This window comes from Pyrgilauda ruficollis, unplaced genomic scaffold (genome assembly GCF_017590135.1).
Source record: "Pyrgilauda ruficollis isolate IOZ18807 unplaced genomic scaffold, ASM1759013v1 scaffold17, whole genome shotgun sequence".
Classification (NCBI taxonomy): Eukaryota; Metazoa; Chordata; class Aves; order Passeriformes; family Passeridae; genus Pyrgilauda; species Pyrgilauda ruficollis.
The window spans coordinates 4,604,693-4,617,613 of record NW_024515875.1 but is presented as its reverse complement, the minus strand read 5'-3'; the positions used below and the strand labels follow the sequence as shown (position 1 = coordinate 4,617,613).

The window sequence follows — 12,921 nt, the reverse complement described above, 5'->3', positions numbered from 1 at the left end:
TATCCTTGAGTGCAGGGAGGTGAGCTAAGCAGATTTCAATATGCTATTACTTCACAGCCACTAACCAGTTTATCATCCTAACTCGTATATTAAGGAGTGGATCACCAGCGTGTTTTTACACAAAGAAATTGAGACACACAAAAATTTTACTCAGACTTACACAAGCAGTGGGTGACCTTGCTGCTGATCATTGGAAGTATTCAGGGAAAGTTATGTGCCTCATGAGTGTGCAGACAGATTTTGCATCCAGGTCCTGCACTTGAAATGCAAACCTTGGCACGCTTGTACCGTGACCCCAGAAATGTCTTGTTTCATAATTTACTCAATCAGTGACATGTAGCTCATTCTAAAAGCACAATACCAGCATGAACTTTCACTTAGAAGAAATAGTATCAAGAAGCTACATCCATCTATGTATCTACTTGTTAAGAAAAGAACTTATTCTGTTTTGGATCCAAGGCATTATGGTGACTTGTTTAGGATAGACTCTCAAGGTGGCAATTAATGCTGAGAGCCAGTTACTTTGCTAAACTCAAAAAATTGTTAATCCCTTTATGAATCTATTATGGAGAGCATGTACTAGTCATCACAATGAGAAACTTTTTGGAAATGTCCATGCTAGAATTCATGATGCTGTTTAGTAATTTGAGAAATGGGCTTTCATTTAGCTCCTGTCCCAGTGAAATTTGTACAACACACTCAAAACAAAAGCATCCTGCAGTAACACAGTATGTTCTTAATAAAAAAAAAAAATTACGATGAGCTAGGGTTCAGTCAATACAAGAAATAGGAAGCTTGCAGCTAGCTCTCTTTGTGAGCTTCCATAAACCTGTTCATCAGTATCTGTTCAGCAGTTCTCTATGTTTCAGCAACACTTAAATATCAGTCAATTTAAATTTAGCCTGTAAACTTGTGTCCTATATACCACAACTGTTCATGATTCAATTATTTTGTATACATTATAACTCTTGAAATAATGTCATTTTAAATATAGCTGGAAAAAAAATCTTTAGGTTTAGGACAAGAAGGGCTAAACTAATGAATAGTTTATAAAAATATGAAATAAATGTTAATTCATCATTTACGGTCGGTAATAGTATAGCTGTACCTGGAAGAGCTAAATGGAAATAAAATTGCAGAGTCAGTTTCAGCTCTGTCTAACACTTGTCTAAATCACTGAGCTTTTTCTAAGAGACCTGACAGATGTTTGAATAGTCCTTTGGGCTGGGGAAGATTCTTCTTTTGAATTGAAAATATTTTCAGTCTTTTTAAACTTCCTCCTATTTTATGCACTAGAAGTTTAGAAATCCTGAAGCACTTCAGTAAGAACAACACACTTCTGTTTGGTCTCAACATAAATGAATTTGAAAATCTGTGCCTAGCAACCACAACAACAAAATGCTATTGGTTTGAGTTTTGTTTTTTTCAGTAACACAACTTTAAGATTGAGCATCTGATGGAGGGAATGATTCTTCAAAATTATCTTTGAGCCTCACTCTAGAAAGGGGAAGTTTTCCAGCTGTGTCAAGCTATGTGCTTGAATCTTCAAGCATTTTGACAGTTTTATGTATTTTCTCCCTGCCCGTGTGAAATCACGAATTTCCTACTGAGGATGTGATTGCAAGTTCACTGAGCTGAGAGAATTTTTCTGATTATAGATTCAAGCCCTTTGTAAAGGTATTTACTCTAAAGAATGTGCAGAACCTTTCTTAAAATATGCTTATAGTTACCAAAAGAATGTATGCATGTGAAACATTCAACAGGAATGAACTGCTGCTGCTGCTCCAGCTCTGAAAAAAGACTGTACTGAGAAAGAAACTTTGCCAGATGACACCAGGTCGTGAAGTGCTTTGTGAGAAATGTCTTGGCCTGTTCTAGTTACTGATGAAATTTGCTTTCCACTTCAGTAACGCCAAAATTTCACAGTTGGATGATGCCCTAGAGATTATCAAGAACACTAAGAAAAATTTCCCATCACCTCTGATTAATTACCCAGAGTAACAAGTGTTCCCCTGGGCCATGTTTTGTCTCAGCTATAGATAAGCACTGCTGTGTGAATTTTAATGAAGTGCAAACTCCGTAGCAAGTAGGACAAATTCACCACTGCACCATGTGGTCCTGTTGGCAACCTGGTAATATAAATCTAGAATAATAGCAATTGCTCTATAATATAATAGTGCTAAGAACTTTAAGGTTACTGATTCAAGTGTATTTTGAGGTGGGAAGGATGAAAGGAGAGGAGAAACACACTAAAAGAGCTTCAGCAGAAATTACTTTAATGTATAAGAGTTATTTGTAGAGGAAATCATGGACTATTGGCAAGAGCACGATATCTATGAAAAATCTCCAATACTGAATACTGACTTTCTTTTCTTGTTAAATTTTTCTTAAGTATTTATTTTTTATATTTTTCTACTAGTTAGTGCATTTAAAGTTTTTACTAGTGTCCATGAAAATATACAGTAGGTTATCCAAAACAGATGTGATTTTTCAATTAAAATAAAGTACTCCTGTGTTATAATCAATATGTTACAACATATAATTAACTCATGAATATCATGATCACATCAGGTTAGTACATTGAGAATTATTCATAGAAGTTAGAGCTGCTGGTAGATTTGGGATGCATGTCCTTCACTTGGTTAAACAGTCATTGTCTTTCCCAACATACCTTGCCTTGCTTATATTCCCACAACTGAAGAAGAAAAAAAGTATTTGTTTAGCAATGCAAAGGAAAATTCATTTGGGACATATTTTTGTGTTGCCAATTTATGTGTTTCAGTGTCTTTCTTCCTCCTTTTTAGCCCTAAGCTGAAGCACAGCTTTGCTTAAAACTGAAGTGGAGGGTGTATGCATTTTGAACCTTTTTTTTCCTGTTATTTGTACAGAACACAAGTTTGAAAGAGCTGGAATAATAGAGACACAAGATTCTCCAAAAAAACTGGATTGTTTCAAAACTTTGCATAGACTTGTCTGTAATCCTCTAAGAAGTCCTCTGTGAGTAGGGAAGCATAATTTGTCTCTTTACAGATAGTAAACACAGAAGTGGAAAAGCTACACAACTGTAAAAACAGACAGATGGTCCCTAATCTTTGATACGACAAAGGATCAAGGGTGGTGGTGGAATAAAAGAACAACCTAAGCAAACAAACCAAACCAAACAAAAAGAACCCAACCCAAAACAATTGCCAGAAGACCTATCAGGTTTACTACTGAGTTTATCCAGGGAAAAGCTTTGATGATTCACAAGTGGCTATTAGCTGCCAGTCTTTTCACTTTGCTTGCTGTGCATGTAGTGCTGCCCATCACCTGTTGTTAATTATAACATCCTATAAATCTAATGTTAGAAGACTAGCACTGGGACACAGTGCCTGCCCTGGCTTAATGGACACTCTAGGAAAAAAATAATTTTTCAAAAATTTATTCCTGGACGAGCTTCTATGAACCTGGCATTGTTATGAACTGATACTTCTATTAAGAAAAACACAAGTGAGTGCCTTTAAACAAATAAGGTGCTGGCTTTGTACAATCATTGTGATTTCAAACACCATATCAAAAACCACTATGATGGGAAGTTATCATTTAATAAATCAAAAAAGCTTACTTGGTAATAAATATTTTTCTTAGAAACCACAATATTCTCTTTTCTATGGATCATATGACTTTCCAGTTCCTTAATTTTTTTACATTACTGGAGTAACAAAGGAACGTGGGAAATAACTCTGCATGGTGAAATCATTCAGTTAAGCCATGCCTACACTGTGGTTAGAACAACTTAAAAACATGTGATTTCAGGCATAGGTGATCACGTTATTCCCTTTTTCAGGTAGCCACAAGTTACTGGCTGAATTGGACAGTGCTACCTTTCTGAGATAAGGAAAGTGTTCAGTTTTGACTAAATAATTTAAATTTAACTTCTTAGCTTTGTATTCTACAAGAGGGTGAGCAGTATTTCCATCTCCAATATGGGAAATAGTTTCTTGCCTGTATGGGCTCTGAGCATCAAAAAAACCACAGCTAACTAAAGAGGGCGATGAATTGCTGCTATTGACACTGTTCTATGTTGACTGATATTAGGGCAACTTCCACTTATATTGATACATCAGCCTTTGTAGTTAGCAATGAAAAGAAAGCCAGTATTTAAAATAAGCATGAAAGAAACTGTACAAAGACATAGATTCTGCTCTCAGTGACAGCAGTCTAAATTCAGATTTGGTCTAGACACAAGTACTGTAAAGATTTGCACATAAACATCTATAAGAAACATACTGTTGCATTTACACAGATGTATTCTCACATGTAGAATAACCTGCTGACATAAAATATCAAACTGACTGGCATCTATCTATTGACATTACCACAGACTATCAGGTAGTCTTAAATATGACTTAAATATGTGACAGGCTTTGCTGGAAACATATCTGCACTTCTATACTTGATATACAAATACATATGTATTTGTATATCAATTCACACATAAGTAAGTTTCACCTAAAGAATACAAGTAATAAATTCTTCTGTAATACTGCTCTGTACAAGTCCTTCAAGTTTTCCAATATCTGCTAAGAAAGGCATAAAAAAGTTTATACAAAGTCAGAAGAATCACCTTGTTTTACTGGAATCCCTTTTATGATGCACTTCTCATGTAAAGACCACCGTATTCTTCCATTTTTTGGTTCCACAATTATTCAATATTCTGAATTTTTGTGTTCATGAGTGTGAGATTCTTTTTCTAATAAAGTGCAATGTGGATATGAATGTATTTGTATAACTTCAATGACTTACTGGCTCTGCTTGCTGGTAAAAATATGGTTTTGATTATTCTTAAAACTCTTGATTCAACCTGCTTTGGGAAGTTGAGCTATATTGTTTTTCACTGTTCATATGACATGGTGTACATTCTAGCTGAGATCCAAGGTACTGTACAGTGGACTCACATCAAAAGAGAAACTGGTGCAGCAAACATTGATTGGAAGTGGAAATGTAACTTAAGGAATATTAATAACAGAAAGGTATTGAAATCAGAGTTCTGGGTTTAGGCAAACAATTTCTCAGCAGTCCAAAGTGCTGGTTTAGGAGACGGATAGGACAAAAATTGCTGAAAATATATAAGAAATATGAAGCCTTGGAAAAAAAATAAATTGGAGAATCATTTGTTTTACAGACAGGCTTTAAATTACCTCAAAGAACTATGTTCCATGTTGGTTACTGTTTTGTAATGGAATTCCTGTACTTTGAAAGCAAACGTGGAGCCTGCAGCAGCTTTGTTAGATATAAGAATATATTCTATCCTCTAGCTGATCTTCCTGTGCTCCTAGCTCTGCATTTTATTTCTTTTTGTCTGGAGTGGTGATTTGATGACAACCCATTTAAATCTTCAGGATTCTTGTTAATATACTATGAATGTTGTGCAATGCTATTAGGGAAATGGACACAAAACTGACAGTACCTTCATCACTGGTGTGCCAGGAAAGGAAAAGATACTTTCTGAAAATCTTCTTTACGTAACTTGATTCTGAAGTTAATTATATCTCTACATGCTTATGGGCAAGCCTCAGAGCCACCTGCTTAGGTTGTATTTTTTTACTACAATTCTGCAGCTGAGTGCCTTCCTGTCTGCATCCTCAGCTGCATGCTCCTGTAACACACTGTGCCTACAGCATCCCTGTGCTGTTAGCAGTTCCACTCTCGAGGGAAAATGTGACACTGCTGACCAGTGACTGGTGGGCTTTCAGAAAGGCACTTTTCCTGCTGAGTGAGTCATATTTATGAAGTAAACCACTGTAGGAATGCCTATCCCAATGAGAAGAAACTGATCTCACTTTGTGTCTGAAAAGAAGATTATGTCCTCAGCAAAGCCTCCCTCTCTCAGAATACCCTGACATCTTCTGGCTTTGTGAGTGGAGAAGTTCTCATCTCTGGCTAGAGGTCAGCATTCTCATGTAGTTTCTACCTCTTGTCTCTGAAGATTTTTGACAAGATAGGTCCTTTATGATGGCAATAATTTTTCTTAGGAAATGGAACTTAGGTGTGTTAATTACATTGTTTCAGCATTAGACTTTTTCATTAATTATGTCAAAAAATTACCTCAGTTTAATAGAGAAGACCTTCACTATATCAATTCTGATATTCAGACTCCACATCCAGTAATGAAGAGATCATAACAGTGCTGAGTATCAAATCTGAAGGATTCTGACAATCTGCATTTTCTTTTCTAGAAAGAGAAGGAAGAAAGAATATATGTTAATATCCTTCAAAAAGGCAAAAAGAGATTTTTGACTTTACTTGAATAAATAAGCTACTCACAGTTTATTTTATTTTCTTACTTTAAAATTTTTGACATAATCAGGCATTAATACATGAAATAAACATGAAACAGCCCAGGAAATTTGTTTAAAACTGTTGCTCAAGTTACAAAGGCACTATGAACGGCTTTTATTTTGGTTTGTTATGTTTTCATGTGTAATATCATCTGCATTCCTTCACTATGCTTTGATGCAGCTCTATAATTCACTGAAAACTGTGTTATTTTCTCACTGGACTACTTTGTATATTACAAAGGATCATTCTTTCTCGTTGCACACAACTAGTTTTTCTCTCCTCAACAACAGTAATTTTCAAGCTTGGTCAGAATTTTAAACAACCAAAAGCTGGAAAGATGAGAGAGAAAATTGAAATAATGTAAGCTCTGGTTTATCACAAAATACCAGACAACAAATTGCATCAACCAAACCCTAAAACCAAAGTAGTTTTTCCCCTGCCTCATAAACGAGTAACAGTCGACAGCTCTGGAATGTGCACTCCTCTCCTATGAAAACATTTTTCCACTCTGCCTTTTCCAAAATTCAGAAGTTCAAAGCTAAACTACTACATATTATAAAAGAACAAATTTACCATGACACTTAAACAAAGACATGAGTCAGTGTATTCAGATTTCTTGAGGGAGGAAGGAGTTATGTTTCTTGTTAAGGCAAGGTTTGCAGTAAAGAAGTTATTTTTATAGTTTTATATATCTCCTTATAATTATGTATTCACACAGATGTTCTGTTTTACTGCACAGTTAAAGCTGTAATTCATGCTCTTTTTGTAATGGATATATTAATTGAGGTTTACAACATTTCTCCTCGGAAAGCAAAATATTAATATCCTCATTAAAAAAATGGGCAAAGGCAATCACAGACATTAGGAAATTTGGTTCACTATTATTTGGGATATCCATGGCAGTCTGGGAACCTCAGCAGTTTCTCTATGCTCTGAAAAGTGCTACTTGTGTTCTTAGAAATGGCATGAGCGAGGTGGCCAGCATGTATGTTAACAGCAGAGACAAAATGAGGTGGCTGTGGACAAAACAACCTATATCTGGAATAGAATGCAAGCGATTTTGTGTCCTCTTAAATGTGAGATGTAGAACATAATAGATTAAGCAGCTGAATTTCTGTATGTAGTTTTTAAAGCTGTCTAGGAAACTTGGAACACCATTTTCATTTATTTGGAACAAGTGGCTGACTCATTTGTCTGCCTTGAAAAACCTCTGTAACTGTTCCTGACTGGAATAAGATGAATATTCTGGAAGTCATTGCTCTTGTGAAAGAGTAAAGAAGTACAGAAAGTCACAGAGCTCCTGTTAATACCAAATCTCACTAAATATAATATCAGTTTGGAATATGTTAAAGGATGCAAACTTCTCCTAGGTACAATAGCAGCTTTAAAATGTCCACTCTTTCAAGAAGATTGATGTGGCCAAGTCTCGTCCCTCATGGATTTTGTCCTTTGTACAAAATTTGGGGTAGCTAGATAAAAGGTCTGCTCTAGATTCAGACCTTTGACACTGAATGTTATATTCAGTAGGACGGAACCAAAATCAGAAGATCCTTGAGCATGGAGAAAATTGACATATCAAATTGTATCCCACAGCCCTTGCACACCATGAGGATTGAGTTTTCCCTTAATAATATGTAAAGATTTATTAGGTCAGTCTCTAAAAGAAGTGTTTAGCAACTATAGAGACAATATGCTCTAATTGAGGGGCACAATTTTTTTCCTTCAAATGCAATTTTTTTTCCCCTAGCTGGTTGCTTTACCTATAGTCATAAATTCTCTTTAGCCTTTTTAATATACTATTATATTTCACATGGGAATACAGACAGACTTTAATGCAATTACTAAATAGGGTTTTAAAACCTTTAACTTTTTAAATTGGAATGTTTTGATTTTTCATTTGTCTGTTTTAGAAGCCTTTAATGAACTGTACCATTGAATTTCATGTTGGTTGTGAAGGAGATCATCTGTGGCAAGTAACATTTCTAGTAAGGGAGAATGTCACAGTCAGTTTTGTTGGATACAGGCATGTCACACTGGAGACAATGGCTAGAAGCACCAGTCACCTGAAGAGGGGAACCTGCATTAAGTGGCCCACTGGGTAGATGAACCATGTTTGATAACCTTTGGAATAATGACAAAAGTGAACTCTCCTTGACAGACAATAAACTAATTTAATTTTTAGTCACAATGCGTTAAACTTTCAAAGTTACTAAGAAAGCAACACCTGGATAAAAATGTCATTGAGCACTAGGGTGCAGTTAGGAGGCAGTGCCTTGATGGAAGGAGGGCAGCTGATTAGTACCAGGCCAGTGGTAGCTGTGCTGGCCTCCTGTGTGCAAACAAGGCTAAGAAGGGGTTCCCTCCCCTCTTTCTCTGGAGCCAAGCACAGTCCTCACCTATGAGCTGCTTTGTTTTGGCTATGGGGGCAAGACAGCAGCAATGCCTTATATGTTCTGCACCAGTCAGAACCACAGTTTGGGCAAATTCGGTACCAAAGAGTGCAATAAGGTTCACACAGGATCACACAGGGCAAATATATTCCCTTGGCCCTTGCTTCCACCTCCCACATTATGCAAGTGAGCAGGGCAGGGTTAGGAAAACTGTGATTTATAATGTTGGTGGTAGGTGGAACAGGGGAGACTGTGGGACCAAGGGAGCCAAGTATTTTAAGCATCTGTTATAGGCCTATGCCAGATGCAGGATACCAGACAAGATGTGCCATTTGTCTGTTCTTGAATGGAATTTCCTATGTCCCTAATACCAAGCAAACTCTGTTTATTTACAATATAACTAATTCTGGTTTTGTAGAGATGATATACAGCACATTTAATGTTTTTACTTTCACAATGACATTTAAACACTTAAAAAGTTATTTACTTAGCTGTGTAAATTCAGTCAGGAGGCTGTTTTGCTTTGTCATGAGTGAATCTGTAATGGCTGGAAAACTACTCAGTTTAGGGAGGCTGCCTTTTGTAGTTTCCTGAAGTACAAATTTTTCTTGTCTGGGTTAAAAATGGGACTTGGGTTCTTAGAAGTCCTGTGTCAGGCAGTGATTTCAAGTGACTGTTTGCATGGGTACAGAGAGAAGAATGATTTGGGAAACGCTGACTGTTCTCTCCTGACAGTGAATTTTCTTCCAATTCTAAGTGATTATATTTAATAAGTAATTCCAATTATTTCCTGAAGGAATACACAGGAATTCATAAACAAAACATTTTCTCAGAATATGTAAATTCAAAATGACAGCTTCCTAGTGGAAACGCAAGCGTTAGTAGTAAAAGGAAATGTCTCCCAATTCTTGGAGTGCATTTCTTGACAAATTTTTGACAGAAACACAGACTTCCCAGAGCAACAGCATCTCATAATGAGACTGATTATCTGGAGTTGATTATCCTACCTCTAAGTCTCTGTGCAATCTTGTTAATAGAAAAGATGTAAGCCACAAATTACATTTAAGACCAGGAGAGAAATTCAGTGCTGATATATATAGCTCGAAAAGCAAAATGGAACAGCCTCACTGTCCCAAGACCTGGACTCCAGAGTAAGCCAATTGCACAGAAGGGTCCATCTTTTGCATATCAACCTTGCTTACTGTCAACATCCTTCCCTGTCACCAATGGAATTCCTGTTTGCTCTTGCTCCAAAGGCACATCAGGCTGGACTATCAAACCTGCCAGCCTTTTTCACGGGTCCTTGCTGGTACCTCTGCTCCGGTGTCATGTCTCCCAGTCCTTTACCAGCAGGCTGTGCCCTGATTACCTCACTGCTCTCTGAACTAAGACCTTTCTTTGAACTGTTGCTAGATTTTGAGTTTACAGGAGGTGACACCCAAGACAGACTTCTTGACCTGGGCCCTCAGTTGACCCCAGCTTTTTCACTGAAATGCCTTGATTTCTCTTGGGACAAGAAAAGAGAGTTTAAAATAAATAAAAATCCACAAGACAGAAGAAGTGAAAAGTTGTAGGGATGAATTTACTAACAAAATGGTAAGGCCCACAATACAACTAATCATAAATCAAGTTCCTCCGTGACATTCCCTCTAACATTTTAGGTCACAGCATACATCAAAGCATGTGCCATTAACAGCCTGCATCAATGTGCTTCTCGAGCTCTTCCCTTCCTGCCTCAATTTATCTGTTTGTAAAGCTGAGGTTGGATTATTAGACTGGGGCAGTGCTCTGAAGTCCAGCTTCTGACAAGAGTTGTTAACAATTACTACAGAAGATGTCAGAATCAAGTGAAAGCAGCCATTCAACAATCAAAGTACAAATCGCAACCATTATTTATATTGTGTGCTATTGCAGGTACAGAACTAGCAAAGCAGAAAAAGGTTCACACTTGCTTCCAAAAAAAAAAAAAAGAAAGAAAGGTTTTTCCAGTACACTTTGCTGGTTTTAGCTGCAGCTAGAAAAGATACAGCTGGGGTTTTCGGCTTATACAGCTTGAAGCTTGAGCTCAATATTCAGCAACACCTTAGTCGGAGCTGTTTTACAAAACTATTTTACTGTAAACATTTTCATTCAATAGTTACCATGTGATATCTGTGCTCCCTTAAAGCATACTAGTGACGGGTTTCTTATCTTCATATTGCCTGAATGGTCAAACACTTACTTGGGAGGTGGTCTGAAAGCTGGGGACAGAGGCAAGACAGACAACTTTTAATGAAAGCTGGATTCTGACATGGAGTCCTGTGATAGACAGTCCAACAAGCTGCTGCTGAGTGACACATCTCAACTGGCAGCTGAATGAATATAGTCAGTATGAAGAAGAAGTTTTAAGTTAGCCTTTAGCTCATGGCTTTGAAAACTGTCATTTGCAAATGGATCCCACACAAACAGGTCATAAAATAGAGGATCCACACTGGGGCTTGGGGATTTTGCACACATTTACACTTTCAGATACTCAAGTCCTTGCTTGAGGTTCAGGACAATCATAAATGTAGCTAAATCATAGAGTGTACAGAGGCTGCTTTAAGGAAGCTGCTGCTTCCCACAGAGGTAAAGTCTGGCCAAGAATAGCATGTGTTTCCTCCTCTGCATCTAAGTGGTTGCTTATGTTCAAAAATGAATGAAATATTCAATGAAAACAAGAATCTTCACTGACACGATCACTGCTTCTTAATGTTGTTACACAAAATAGTGCTGTCTTGCCCAAGCACGCCTGGCTCTCTGAGAACAGTGGAGACAGGACAGTATTTGGATAGCTGCTGTTTTTTTCTGAAGAGTGGGGAGGGTGTGCCTGTTATGGGGGCATGTTCACAAAGGTTTTAGCCCAGAAAGAAAGAGGTACATCTGGAAAGAGCATAAACCAGGTTGCCAGACTCTGGCACTGCTACTAGAAATAATTCTTTCTCAGGAAAGTACCAAAATGTGGCTGTCTGCTTTGCCCACAAGTATCCGGGCATTTTTCTTGGCAGGCAGGGATACTGGCAGCTGTTTGGCATTTTGATCGCTGCTCCAACTAGTGTCTATTCATTCTCTGCTGAAGATGGAAGAATACACTTGTGGTTTAATCACTGGCCTAGGGATTAGGCATAATGGTTCTGCTCAGATTTTAATCTGCATGCTTGGCCAGGTTACTTAAGGAAGAATTTTGAGAAGTGCCCAGCACCCGCAAACAGGATCAGATTTTTCAAAAGCTCTCTGCCTCCACTGAGGCAGTGGCCAGATGATCAAAGGAACTTCTCAGAAAATCTGTCTGCAAGTGTCATTGTGAGAGCTACTGGGTGCTGATCAATCGTGAAAATCTGGTTTTCATTGAGGTGCCCAGATGGGGATCAAACTCTCCATCTAGCTCCCATCATGATGGGAAGACACTTGAGAATCTGGCCAGTAGCAATCTCCTGAAATGCTACACCAGCAACTTCCCCTGTGCCTCAATTTCCTCTGAAATGAGAGTGATGTTGCCAGGGTGCTTGTAAGGATAAATTTATTAACCTGCTGTGTGTGAGGTTCTTGGATGCTTCTGAAGCCAGGAAGGGAGGTGAAGCATTTGTAGCACAGTGTCTTTCCAGACATACCAATCATCTGTGTAAACAGGACTGTGTTAAAGTGACTGGAGCAGGAGTCCAGGAGTCAGCTTTGCTCTGTGTACAATTTACAAGCCTTGAAGTTCAGGAGCTGCTGCTTTTTGTTTGTATCAAACCCTTGATCATGAGTCAGGACTTCACCATGCTAGCGGGTGTAACATACAGATCAAAAGAACTCAACCTTAAAAACCTTTGTGCCGAACAAAGCAGGGCCAGGAGAATACATTGTAAAGAAATCATGAAATGTAACAGTTTCATGATTTCTTTACAGCTGTTTGCCTTCTGAACTCCCTGCCTGTTGAGTGCAGTTGTTTTATCATTTTCTTTCCTCACATGACATTTCTTTCCTCACATCCCACCCAAGTGTTTGGTATTTTTTGGGAGAGTTCTGAGGGTTTAGGATTTCAACTCTACAGCACTGGTTACTCTTATACTAGATACCATATACAGCAGTATCTTTTGCAGGTGGGTTTTTGGACTTTAAGATCCAGGAACATTAACTTCAAAATGAACCTTATTTTACTTTCCTCTTTTTTTTTTTTTTTTTTTTTTTTTTTTTTTTTTTTTTTTTT

The 12,921-nt window shown here is 37.6% G+C and overlaps 1 protein-coding gene across 1 annotated transcript in view; it reads right to left on the bottom strand.

Moving 5' to 3' along the window:
* Positions 1-12,921, bottom strand: part of COL8A1 (collagen type VIII alpha 1 chain) — an 88,310-nt gene that overhangs the window by 64,875 nt on the left and 10,514 nt on the right. The window contains exon 2 of the mRNA XM_041463700.1: positions 6,088-6,214. The gene's annotated coding sequence lies outside the window, so the exon portion shown is untranslated. The remainder of the gene's footprint in view (positions 1-6,087; positions 6,215-12,921) is intronic.